General features: G+C 31.0%; 1 pseudogene; it reads left to right on the top strand.

The window, feature by feature from the left end:
- The first annotated feature begins 1,419 nt into the window (after positions 1-1,419).
- Positions 1,420-4,597, top strand: LOC100786440 (kinesin-like protein KIN-14Q; annotated as a pseudogene).
- Positions 4,598-15,171: the final 10,574 nt, after the last annotated feature.

Below are 15,171 nucleotides of genomic sequence, written 5' to 3'. Positions count from 1 at the left end.
TCATCACACACGCTGATGTCACTGAGATAGTTTTAGGTGACAAGTGTTTGAACATCTCTATTCTACAACTATGGCTTATGTAAGTCAAATATCTTTATTAGGTCAAACATCTGTACACTGCACAAATAACTTAGTTTAAATAATCGATTAACAACTTTTATGTCGAATGTTTTAAACAGGTTTATTCATGATTGGAGTTCAAGCATAGGTTATGGAGCACTGTATGGTTTCCTTGAACCTCAGTGTATCCACAATGCAAACACCAAACGTCAAGAGTATGAAAATTACATTGGAAAATGGTTAAAGGAAGCAGGAAAACAAATTTACATAGCACCTTATTTAAATCAGTAAGTTGAGTTAATGTTGTTCCACATGTGTATTAGGTTGCACATATTGACTGAATGAAGTTCCTTTATCTGTTCAGTGCCCATTGGCAGCTGCTGGTTTTGTGCCTAGGTGACAATCTAGTGGTTCGATTTTGTTCTTTGCGAAAGAAGCCTAATGCTGCCATCAAGGGTGCAGTAAACAGGTTAGTGTTGCCTCTGGCATACTCAATGAAATAATGCAATCGTACATCACACCACCAATGATCGTAATGCTTTGTTTCTATATTTAAAATAGTGCAATGAAAATAGTAAGCAAAAATGCAGAGGGAAAGCCACCCCAACATGGGCCTTAATGGATTGAAGTAAAGGTACGTCTTTTTTTAAATTCCAAATGCCATGTGGATGTCATGTGTGGTTGCCTTGACTGAGTTAACAACCTTTTGTGTACACGTCTTGCCTGTAGAGTCATGTTCAAGCAGGAAACTACGAGTGTGGATACTATGTTATGCACTGGATATGGTGCATCGTAAGTGCCGGATTGAAGGATGAATGGATTAGCGTATGTTTGTTATTATTCATTTAGTTGTTAATATAATTAGACCTCACTAGTTTTGACCTCCTTCAATGTCATTTACTAAATTCATATTTACATATGTGCAGTGGTTTTCTGATGGAACAACGATAACAAAAGAGACCATGACCACACTCTGGCATAAATGGGCGGCATATTTTCTCCAAATGAAGAAATCAGAACTTAGAAAAATTTAGATAACTTAGGAACATTTTTCGTTGAAGGTGGACATTTTTTTAAACTGATTTTGACATCTTCCTTTTTCATATGTATTTTATGATTAAAGTTCAATTTAGATGATGGAGCCAATTTTCAATCCAGCCCTTTGTTGTGGGCATGTTCCTTGAACAGTACATTGTTTCAGTGTTTATTTTATTTCTATATCCAAATTCATTTTAACCTACTCAGTGGCTCTATGTAACCTGCATTTCAATTCACTACACGAACAACTAACCAATGGGTATACAAATGTTGCTGTAGTCTACTTGTGTTTTTTACAGATACAATGCATATGGTCACTGTAGTGAAGGAGCAGACACTCATTTTGGAATGTCCAATGAGGTATGTCATGTTTCAAGTATTGAACAACACCGACATTATCAACTCAAACTTCAGGTAACCAAGTGCAGAAATTTTGGAATTGCAACCACATCTCTGTTATTTCTTCAACTGTTTGACATGTAGGAAACTAATGCTAAGTTTATGGCAGCAACGTATATGACTAAATACAGGAAGGCAAAGAAAGGAATTCAATTCCTCATCAATGGCAGCAAAGTTGGTAATTCACCAGAGGAAATAGCTGCTTTCCTTAAAGATGCATTTGGGTTGAACAAGACTGACATAAACTGAGTTGTGAGTCACATAAACTTCAGGTAACCAATGAGGTATCTCACTGACTTTGACCAATGTAGGGTATCGAGGATATTGGGATGGAAGCGAAGTTTAAGAGGCTAAAAAGAGACTTTGACAGTCAGAGAAAGAAGCTGACGGAAACAAGGAGGGAGTTGGGGGAGATCAAGAGAGAGAATCAACAGAAGAGTAGAGAATGCCAAGAAGCTTGGAACTCCTTGAAAGAGCTTCAAAATGAGCTAATGTGCAAGTCCATGCATGTAGGATCTTTGGGTATGCATAACCCTTTCTGTATTTATTATTACACTATTATAAAACTAAACATTTGAGGTTTTCTTTATCTGATCAACTGATATTTTCGGCTCTGCAGCATTTGCCATTGAGGGGCAAGTGAAGGACAAAAGTAAGTGGTTTTCATCACTAAGAAACTTCACGAGGAAATTGAAGGTACTGATATGTTAACAAAGTTAAGTGAGAAACAAATTAAGAAGGGTAAAGATATATTTATAACATGTTAATCAATTTCATTGCATAGATTATGAAAATGGAACACATCAAGCTATTAGAGGAAGCAGAGGCAAGCAAAAAATATCAAGCAGATATGAGAGAAATGGGGCTTATTATTAAGTCCAAAAGTAAGTAGATTTTGTTGCAACATAGGTTTCAATCTTACACACGTTAATAGTTTGCCGTTCCGCATTTGTGCATAATCTAATTCCTCTATTTATGCTATAGTAAATGAACAGCTGGAGTCACATGAAGATCTCAAGTCCAAATATATTGAAGGGGCTACGGAACGGAAAGATCTTTACAATAAGGTTTTGGAGTTGAGAGGTAAGTTGTGCAGTTGATTTTGTTTTCATAGATTTGGATTGGATGGGATATAAATAATATGCATGATCATTGATCACTAACTAATTATCCTTCTTCACAGGAAACATAAGGGTCTTTTGCCATTGTAGGTCTTTCAACACCAACGAGATATATGCAGGAGCAACAATGGCCTTAGATTTTGAATCTATGAAAGATGGTGATTTAACTATAATGTCAAATGGAGCTCCTAAGAAGACTTTCAAGTTTGATGTTGTCTTTGGTCCCCAAGCTGAGCAAGGTATTAATGCTTTCATGCCATGAATTCTTTAAGATGGGATTCTGAAATGAACACAAATGCTCATTTTGATAGATTAGTATTGTTTTCTTTATAGCTGATATTTTTAAAGACACAACACCATTTGCAACCTCGGTTCTAGAAGGGTTCAATGTATGTATTTTTGCATATGGTCAGACTGGGACAGGAAAAACTTTCACAATAGAGGGCACAAAAGAGGCTCAGGGTGTTAATTTCAGGACTCTTGAGAAAATGTTTGACATAATCAAGGAGAGGCATAAGCTCTACTGTTATAATATTTCTGTAAGTGTCTTAGAAGTGTACAATGAGCAAATAAGAGATTTGCTGGTTGCAGGAAATCATCCAGGAACAACTGCAAAAAGGTATACCACAAATTAGTTGGACAAGGAAATTAAAGTGAAACTTATTATTAGCTTATTCTATAAGTTTTTCAGAATAGTAACTGATATAGTCACTAAAATGTGGTTAATTGTAGACTTGAGATACGATAAGCTGGTGAAGGAATGCATCACATTCCAGGGTTGGTTGAGGCACATGTGAACAATATGACTGAAGTTTGGGAAGTCCTACAAACCGGTAGCAATGCGAGGGCAGTAAGCTCAACCAATTCCAATGAGCATAGCATCCGATCTCAGTGGTCAGCTTAAACTTTTTTTAATTAGATTCCTAAACCATATTTGAATCATATTTCTAAACCATCTGGTTGGATAAACACCGCTTATGATGGCCTATTGTTTCTGTATACAACATTCACTGTGTTATGGTTAAGGGGGAGAATTTGTTGAATGGGGAATGCACGAGAAGCAAGTTATGGCTGATGGACCTAGTAGGCAGTGAGCGAGTGGCAAAGACAGAAGTGCATGGTGATGGACTAAAGGAGACACAAAATATTAATAGGTCTCTCTCTGCACTTGGTGATGTCATATCAGCTCTTGCAACAAAAAGTTCACACATTCCTTTCAGGTTATGTCAACATAAGTTTTAACTTATGTTTTCGATTACAAATGCTGAAATATCTTTTGGTCTATTGGTTGGTATTGAAATTTTTGTTCTTCATGCTGCAGGAACTCCAAGCTTACACACTTACTACAAGACTCATTAGGTAATTGTTTCTCCATGCAAAGAAACTTATTTAGGGTTGCTTCTTTTGCACGTGTATGCCTGACTTCTATCCTCCACATGTATGCAAATATAACTAGAAAATTTGATGGACAATTTTGTTTTTGTAGGAGGAGACTCAAAGGCACTCATGTTTGTACAGATCAGTCCTAATGAAAATTATTTGAGTGAGACAATTTGCTCTCTGAACTTTGCTAGTAGAGTAAGAGGAATAGAATTGGGACCAGCAAGAAAGCAGTTAGACACTGTTGAACTTTTGAGACACAAACAAATGGTATGACTGATGTAATGTTGTTGTATTTATAAAGTACCTATATTTCATTGCTTAACTGTGATAGTCTGTTTCATTTTCAATATGTTACTCTCCTTTGTTAGGTTGAGAAAGTCAAACAAGAGGTAAGGCTGAAAGATTTGCAAATCAAGAAGCTGGAGGAAACAATCCATGGATTGGAGTCCAAGATGAAGGAAAGAGACAGTAAGAACAAAAATCTCCAAGAGAAGGTATCATATCAAAGCACAAAAATTCTGTTCGGAATTAGAATGCTATCAGCAATTTTTTTTCTTCTGACAACAAATGACCATTGTTGATACACTTGGAACTAATGTGATTCTTCAGAGGCTGTAGCGTCTTACAGAGGAATTTGTACCCCATGTAGATTTACTTCTTTTTGTCATTTCTGTTGATCACCCTTTAACTGGAAGTGAGGTATGGTCAGTCATTGTGGATGGGGCATACTCTCTTGTTTTGATTTGTATTGGTTATCATTGGCTTGGCAGGGCTATGACATGTTTTATGTTGTTTTCAGATTGCTTTTCTTCGTTATTCTCAGCAATGGAAAAAGAAAGCGATTTTTGTCTTGAATAAAGTTGACATATATAAGAATAATCATGAGGTATGCATTGTATTTTGATCCTTATTACTTATTGTTGAACTAGTGTAATTGTTGGAACCACTACATTCTTTGCTTTTGAATCCTTCCAACATAATCGCATACCACTTTTACTACTATATATTTGTTGCTTTACATGGTCTATGTTGAATTCAAGTGTCAACATTAAATATGGGTGATTGGGTGTTTTTATGTTTTCTTTTCGATCTATTATGCCAATTAGATCACTTATGCTAAATTTTGAAGTTGATTAATTCGTCTTTTTATACTTCTTTTTCTTATTGGTTTTTTTCAAACATTTTGGGGGAAATGTTCTTAAGTGTGTTATTGATATTTATTCTCTTGCAATTTGTAGGTCAGTCTATTATGCACCAATTTTAGCTGCCTTCAGTGTTCCTCTTGCTCAAAGTGATGATGAAATTGTAATAGCATTGTGTCCAAAAAGGCTTCCCTTATGCTATTCATGTTACTACTGTAATGTCCATGAAGACTCACAGCCAGAGATGTCTTTGTGATTTTCTGATTTGCGATTAATTAATCTTTATACACTGCTGCCTTAGTTATATTGTTTGACTTACAAAATTAGGTTGTCATGCTTTCAAATTATGCAATCTTATGATTAAATTTGACTAAATGTGTATTTTTTTCCCATTTTTAGGGTCATGTTCATTACTCAAGGACAAATGTGCACTTAGTCCTTCAACAACCATCCACAAGGCTTGGATAGAAAATATAGTCCTTTTTTATTGCCTAAAATGATATTTAAAAAAAAAAACCATTCTACGACAATTCTGATGACACGACCGTCGTAGAATAAACACTTGACTACGATGGTCATTGGACGAGACCGTAGTAGCATTCAACCTTGTCTATGACGGTTCTGATGACACGATCGTCGTAGAATAAACACTTGACTACGACAGTCATTGGACGAGACCGTAGTAGCATTCATCCTTGTCTATGACGATCACGGGACGAGACCGTCGTAATATTTAGCCTACTCTACGACGGTCACCTAGATAGGCCCGTCGTAGAGTCCACCAATTCCTACCACGGTTATCAGGACGAGACCGTTGTAGAATTCACCAATGTCTAAGACAGGCACCTAGACAGGTCTGTCGTAGAATCCGATGAACTCTACGATGGTGCTGTCCCGGTCACCGTCGTAGTCTTTGGTACAGTCTAAGACGAGCTTGTCCAGCTGCCCATCTTAGAATTCAAGGACGTCTACGACAGTTCCTCATGACCGTCATTGAAATTGTCAGTGCTTTTCACTACGTCGGAGACGACGGCTGTTGTTAACCGACGTAGAAAATCGTTTATAACCGACTTAAAATGCTGCTTTTGTAATAGTGGTTGGTCATGCTTACAAAACCAAAATTGGAAGCGAAAATTAGTTGTGCAGTCCATGGTTTTAAATTGTAGTTCACAGCTACAATTACACCCGCAATGTCAAGATATTTCAACTCACGACAATCACATCATGACCATAATTGCAACCATTATAAAAGTTTTCTGACTCACCATTATTACCATTATTACTACTGCAACTGTAATTTAAAACCATGCATGCTGACTATAGCTTCAATAATGTACCAAAACTAGTCAAGCCACTTGTGTACGTATATATGTAATGACGTATTTGATTTTCCTTCTGCACTAGATAGACACTGTATATATTCTTGCATATTCAACCATATGTGTGTAGTATGGGCATGGCTTTAATTTGTTATTGCTTGGGGATCGGTAGGTCTCGTTAATGTATCACTCAAATTGTTCGCATTTTCTCTTTAATTATTTACAATCATACTATCTTGCTTTTGTATTCTTGTATTCTTCATAAATATTAGAAATTTGTATATATAGTAGTATTTGTACTAGTTTATATATACAGAATTTATTTAGACTAATTTAGAATCTTCTTAATCAGTTCAGTTTATTTAAGTTTCTCATGTAAATAGTCAAGCTTACTAATATTTCACATGACAAACTATTATTCAAAATTCTTATTCTCCTTCGGCTAGCCTCTTTGAGAAAACTCAGAATACTAGTGGTTATAGCAGTTGCGTTTGCATAGTTATATAAGTGCTTGCTCTCACTGAATATATACTCACCAGCTAGGTGAATATACACAGCACTAATAATTAGGATCAAAATACAAAGTCTCGGCAACAAATATTTACAAGAAATGCGAGTAGAAAGAACGGTTAAAGATAATTAAAAATAAAATAAGGATCGGGTAAAAAATTATATACGTAGTAACAACAACAATATGTTCTCAACATCACACATCACACATCACACATCTTTTTTATTCTTACGTATTAAAAAAATCTATTCTCATACATAATCATAGGAAGGTTTATGTTGCTGTTTTTTTTCTTTTATTGGGTAAAAGGAGCAAAGTCCCTATAATAAAAAAAAACTCTGATAAAAAAGGTTAGAGAAGAATTGTTAACCAACATAAACATTAACATAAAATCAGGTGTTTTTTTTTCAAAAATATAATTAAATCAAATAAGCATATGTATTAGGTAATATGTTACTGACACGTCATTAACATATCATAATTCAGTGTCATGTTAATAAAATGTGTTAAATATTTTATAAGAGATTGATGAATGAAAAAATTTGTATAATTACAAAATTTAGAGAACCTAATTTGTATAATTAGACTTTATGTGACTAAAATTTTACAATGACAATAATACTAGAAGAATAAAAAATACACCTAAGCCTTAATTAAAAAGAAAATTAGTATATATATTATTGTGAAAAGAATCTTGTGCAATGTAAACCAAAACTACCTTTGAGATTATACCATCAGAGTATTCAACAACACACTTTGTTCTGTAAACAATGTTATTTGCACATCACTTCTACTATAAGGTTTATACACTATATATATGTTCAAGATTACTAAAGAAGAAGAAAAAGATACTATTAAAGAATAATATTTCTCATTAAAAGTGATTCTTAAAATATTCACAACATTAACTAGTTAAACATATCTCTGTTTGAAGAATTTACAGTTTTTCATGGAAACTGTGTTTAATGTAACCCCTTTGTTCTTTCATGAAAAAGAATTAACATTAAACTTTTTTTATTATTTATTAATGTTTTAAAAGTCGCAATATAGAATATTACTACATGTCTACCATGAATCAAGATATTTTAAGCACAAAGAACTCACAGGGCATACCGTTGAGATTCGATGAAAGGGACCCGAAAGATTCCTTTGTCTTCCCGTCAAAGACGGCACAACAGATCACAGTTCACAGTTCACTAACGCCTGACTCGAATTTTTCTCATTTTTTAATTTGAGTGTCACCATCTTAATGATGGTAATTAACCAATAAAATAAACACCCCTCGTGCACTACAGCACAAAAATCTAGGCACTAGCCACCACAACTACCCTATTGCACCCTTTTTTTGACAGATACCCTATTGCACTTTGCATCTTATGATTTTTTTAATTTTTTTTTCAAATTAAAAGCATAAAGTTGAGAATTTATAAATTATAGTACTACTAATTAATATCTTATAGTATTATTTTCTGTCATATTGATTCTCAAGTACTTTAGTGAAGACCGAAGTGAGGGTTCCCCAGTCTCTGGAAGCCAACTTTTTGGAAGCTGATTCTCCATTTTCCACCCCTACTTTATTTATTTATTTGCTTCATTCATTCTTTTTCTTGTTTGGTGCATTATTATTGATTACAACAACGACTCGTTTGGTGACAGCTTCAAGTGGTAGGGACTGTGCGACCATGCCGTTCTTGACTTTACTTTTGTTGCCCCTCTTCAACATGATTTCTTAATTTGATTAATTAGGGCACACTCATAGTTGATGCGTGCAATGATTTGGTGATCTATATATTTATTTATTTATGTTTACATTTTCTTGTTATAATTTTTTTTCATGAAATATACCACCGTGTTAAATAATTAAAAAAAAACTTTGTGGCTTATAATAATTCTATCTAATTATAACAAGATTGTTTCTCGTGAATAATACTTAGCTATGATTTAGATCAAATTTTTTTCTCATAAATACTTCATTTAATACGACCAATATTAATGACTCATAAATCTTATAAAATAAAAAAATTAAATTAAATTAAATACCAATAAAATAAAATAAAATAATATGATTTTCATAATGAGTATTCACTATACATGTGTAGAAGAATAAGTCAGTAAGATTTTGCTAGCTATAATATGGGCTAAAGATACTTTATATGAGGTCATGGGATTAAATCTCATTATTATAATCATTAAAAATATATGATTTTTTTTAATGGCAATGAAGTTAAATATAAGATTTTGTTTAAATTACTCAAACCTTACTACTAATACCGATTCTAGTAATAGTTATATATATATATATATATATATATATATATATATATATATAGAGAGAGAGAGAGAGAGAGAGAGAGAGAGAGAGAGAGAGAGAGAGAGAGAGAGAGAGAGAGAGAGAGAGAGAGAGAGAGAGAGAGGTCGTGCCTCGAAAATAAGAAAATTTAATCCACAAGTATGAAAGTAATCTCCGATGCCTATCAAGTCTCATATGAGTTGTATAACAGCGTCATATTTAGATTGAATTGTTTGGCATTTAAGTTAATGGGCTTTAGACAAATCGATCCAATAAAAATAGAATATACAATATATTAGGTTTATTATTAAAATGTATAAAATAAAAAGCCTATATGATAGGTGGAATGCCTAGTTTCTTAAAAATAATTAAAATTCGCAGGAAGTTTTGAATATACTACTATAGTAGTGTTCTTTAGCTTTTATTAAAAGGGAGTCTGTATAAGTATATTAGTTGGGCTGAATAATTATTACTCACAATCGCACTGTAATATTCTACCAAGAATGGAATGATTCTTTATTTTATATAAGTTGGCTCGACCATAATATCCAGCCTATGTACGTGTTGTCTTTCTAAAAACGTCATATTATTAAAATACTTAAAATATATGAAATAAATTCAAATTCGACTATGTTAAACAAGTTATTTTATTTAGTTTCTAATTTTTTTTATTATAGTTGAAAAACTTGTTTAATGGGTAAACAAAATTTTTAAAGTAACTTTTAACATTTTTTTAAATATTATTTGAAGTAGTACTTTTTAAATTTAAAATGTTAGTTTCTAGTTTTTTTATATTTTATTTTTAAAATATTTATTTAATTTTTTTATTACTCTTTTTAAATATGTAATTTTATATTTTTTTGATATTTCAATAGTTAATTTTACTCAACATTTATGATATAATAACTCTAACTTAAAAGCTTTTAATTTTTCACTACCAATTTCAGTTTTTTTTTCTAACTTTTAGTTATTTTTTAATTAGTTTTGTCGAATACATACAAAGTACGTCTACGAATAAAACAATAGAATAATAATAATAATGTAGGGAATTTTCAAATTATTATTATTATTATTATTATTATTATTATTTCAAACTCTTAAAATTACAGGAAGTTTTCAAATTATTTAAGAAATCAAAATAAAGGATACGCAAACATGAAGGTGATAATAGGCAATAATATAGCGTTGACCTATATTCTCATGAATTCGTGGTTGATACCTTCGAAGAAAAGAGAATGGTATCTCCAAAATTAATTTTCCATATAAATTAACAGTGATAATAATAAGAAAAAGAGAATAACATGTATTGTATTAATTAAAAAAAACAATAATCAAAATTAAGAAAATGTTTCACAACTCGCAACCTTTTATTTTGCTGAATGAACTCGCAACCTCATTACATTCAAAATTTCATACAAAACTTTACGTACATATAGTAGCACCAATACTATTTTGTAATTAAACTGATTAACGTTGAGTTCACCTCATTTATCAATTTATATGTTAATTTTGTTTTTAATCTAAATAAGATTATTCTATCGGAAAAGTGAATGCGTATCTCGCCTCGCACCCAGAATGACAAACGAAACTCGGTCAAATCATGTTTCTCATATGAACCATCCTTTTGGAACCCTAATAGCTTTTTCTTCACGTATGCATCAAATCGTGCTATGTCACTGAGGAGTTCTAGCACGTACCAACATATTCTTAAAAAAAATTATGATTTTTAATAAAATTCAGTCAATAATAAAAATGTGTTAAAAAAGTGCGTGTGTTAAAAAAAATAAGTTAGAGAATATGAAACTAAAATTTTCACGTTGAGACGATACAAATGCAGTATCATATCGTTAGGCCAAACTAGCTAGCAATTAATATTGTACCCATTTGGGTTGGTGTGGAGATGATCACGCACGTGATTTTGTAGGATAATTTTGCTGGCAGAAGAATGGATACATTAAATAAAGTGCAGTTAAGGTTTTAACTTCCGCTTTCCTTGGGTCTTTTGATATCGTGAAAAATTCCAGATAAATAGTATGACCTATATATGGCCATAATTGCAGTGATAGTAAACATTTTTTATTATTCGTAAAAATCAAAGAATGATATAAAAAATTTATAATAATTTATGCACCATAATCAATCAGCTAAATAAGATCTTTGATGGTTAAAAACATTTCAAAAACCTTAATATTACAATCAAAATCACAATGACCAACTGTTTTCTAAAACTTAAATAGTCATTATTAGAGCTTGTTTGGGACCACCAAACTTGAGATTAGAGTTAGTCAAAATTGATTATGGCTTTGACCAACATGTTTGAAACTTCCTTGTTAATGTGATCTAGTGGAACAAATTTGAGAATTTGTTAATGCTACTTTAAATAGTTTTTGAGTTGGATAAAAAAAATTATACCAAATTTTTCTTTTAACACTCATTTTTTAATGAAAACATCAAAACATAAATCACAGTATATACTTCAAAATTAATTTTATAAAATCAATTTTATTTAAAATTAATTTTATCAATGCTCAATCAAATATGGACTCAATTTTACCATAAAGCGACTAGAATATCAATTAATGATAAATCTTTGTCTCCTCGGTAACCAATCAGATGGAGCATAAATGCAATGGTACAAGTTTTGATTTCTGATGCAACTGCTCAAACAATAAATATAACCCTAGCTACAAGAATCTTTTTCCTTTTATACCTTTGAATCTGCGGCTATGCAATAATCATGCAACCCATTTGAAAATAAGCGTCCCATAAACAGAAATATATATTTATATTTTGACACTAGAGGATCCCATTGATGTGTGTCACTTGAACTGGTCGACTATAGTCTATAGTAAAAAAGATTTATAAGAAACAGAGACCATTCACTTATAGTGGAGGGGGAAAGCCCATTTCTTGCTGCAGGGTCCATTTTGATGGTGCGCAAGTCGACCAACTTTTCTTTATTGGTTTATCATCATTTTTCAACTCGTACCTGTTTGCAGTTGAGTTTTTTTTACATATATTTTTAATTATGAAATTTATGATATTTTTTATTTTGATTTTTGTCTCAAATTATAAAAAATAATTGCTTTTAATTATAGAAGAAAAACTAATTTTCCAACTAAAGAATAGCAAGATGTTTCAAAATAAAAACATATACATACAAGAATAGCAAGATCTTAAACAAATATTAACTCAATTATCAGTTCTATGTTATTGATAAAGTGAATGTATTACAAGTACATGTGTTTATAATTTATTGGTACACTTAAGAAAGCCACTGATACCCTTTGAATTGTGCAGGCATGGTAGAAGTTGCCTTTTATTATATGTAGTGACCCAAAATAAATAAAGTTTTAAAAAAAATTAAAATTTAAAAAATTAATATTTTTATTATTTTAAAAATAAAAAACATATTTAAGCTTAAACTCATTTATAGTGCTTTGCCATTAGCTATTCCCAGATCTATTGTTACTAAAACCTGATTGGGTTCCTTGGTGTAATCTTTAAATCGATTAATTAAGTAACTGGTCTGTGATTCCAATTTGAGTGGTACGTTTATGCATATGACTAGGAGTGAGTTAGCACTAAATTGGATTTGAATAGAGTGTTAATTAGTTCATAATTTGAACCACATTTATAAAATAGTTACATAATAATTGTAAAGAATTTTTATATTGATATTCAATTATAAATTATCATAAATGATAAATTTGTTGACTTTAAAAATAAATATATTATAAGTTACACCTATAATAGATTTTGATTGGTTCATAGTATTTTTTATATATTAATAATACATAAAATTAAACTCAATATTTATTATTTATTATATACAGAAAAATACATACATATATATATATATATATATATATATATATATATATATATATATATATATACATATATATATATATATATATAAATAAAAGATCTTTATTTCGAGTTCAATAAAATATACATGTTGTCTATAAAAAAAAAGTAACATATATTAATCAATTTTTGACTAATAATTTACTGATTGAACTAGTGATCAAGATGGATATACCGCATTTAATAATACTCAAAAACCTTCAAATTATAAAAAAATTTAATAAGAATGACATATGTTTTTTTTGTTGGTTTTCTTAGTAAATCTTTCTTTTTTAAATTTATTCTTTATCTTTTTAATTAATAGCCAAAACAAGCTAACATTCCCATATATTCTATTATTCATTAAAATTTATATGAAACTTATTAAATCACGTAAAATCCATTAAATCATGTAAGTCTCACTCTTTATTTAGTAGATCCAAATATGAAATTTACTACTAATAATAAAGAACGTATTGAAAATAAAATTAAAAAAATGTTATTACTGATATTTCTCAATTACAGAACATAATATATTTATTGCAACAACAATTGGAGACCATTAAAGGTTACAATATTGTAAAAAATGTAGTGTCAAACATTAACAGTCAACAGCACAGAGCCAAGAGGGACATGATCCTTAGAACAAGAATGACTTTAGGCAACAACAACAAAAAAAAAATCATAGCTTAAAACAGAAAAATCGTGGCCTAAACCTAATGAAATTCTGCTGCATAATAGAGGAGGCTGAAGTTGGAAGTGAGCAATTTTGAGTCTTCGCTTTTCCATCCGCTCTTAGTCAAACATATAAGCCCAATGACATTTCTATCTTGCTTGGTAATATATAATCGATTTGGAAAAAATTATGTATGGTTTGATTTCTGGTTCTTGCCTAATGATATTTTTGCTCACTACAATTACTTTAATTATTTTTTAAGAAGGTAAAAAACTGCATTCTGTATGTTATCTTTTTAATATACATTGTGATATATGATCTACTTAGATTATGCGCGCGTAACAAAATTGCACTTCATTCACAGTGGTGCCTTTTCTTTTTATTTTTTATTTCAATGGTATTTTCAACTTGTTAAGGTTCCAGTTGGACATGACTTAAGACCAAGACAAATAAAGGTTTCATGGGTTTTGTTTTCCTAATTGATGTATTGACTCTATAACATGACTTTTTTTTTAAAAAGAATTAGAAACTACCTCGAGTATTTTGTCTATTAATAAAATATTGTTTATAAAAAAGAATAAGCCCAATAAAAGATTTTTATTTTCGCCTCTTCTCACGTTTCCCTCCATCAGCTAAATCGTATGCTAGCTATAACTTACTAGTGAATGATGATGCTTTTCTTTTTATGTTATATATGTTTAACCATCCCCTTTCTTTTTATGTTATAAATTAATAGGCCAAGAGGGTAAAAAAAATATTACAACTTAATAATCCTTCACTAGTGCATAAAAGTTAAGAAATCATTCACATTTTCTCAGTGGTGCATATATATATAAATCCATCGCAATGTATGAACGAAATGCGCTACTATCTAATATGATGACTAGATTTTTCTTGTAAAGGGGTTGGAGTATACTTTGTACTCTTAACTAATTAATAATATTCTTTTTGATTGACAAAAATAAAAATTCAAGCGCCCTTCATACTATATCGATCTTTCTATTAATATTGCACAAATTAATCTGGGCATAAAAGTGAAGGTTCTGTAATAATTGGGTATCATCATCATCTTATACAAATCGTATGCGGCAGGAAATAAGAGGTGAACATCAAAAGAGACATATGTCAAAGTGAATTTCAAATTAATAATCTACGAAGGATTATGAACCCCAATATATTTATATGTACACAAAAGAACATGTTCGCCCACTCTAGACCCATAGAATTAAAAACTATTTGACATATTAACGCTCCGCATTTAAATATATACACATCACATAATTAGTCAAATCAAAAGACATAATTAGCAGTGAGAATATTGACACACTCAACATTATAAATACCGGAGGATCCCCTAACTTGTCATATCATCTCCCATGCATC

This window comes from Glycine max, chromosome 17 (assembly GCF_000004515.6).
Source record: "Glycine max cultivar Williams 82 chromosome 17, Glycine_max_v4.0, whole genome shotgun sequence".
NCBI classification, from domain to species: Eukaryota; Viridiplantae; Streptophyta; class Magnoliopsida; order Fabales; family Fabaceae; genus Glycine; species Glycine max.
This window is presented reverse-complemented; position numbering and strand designations above follow the sequence as displayed.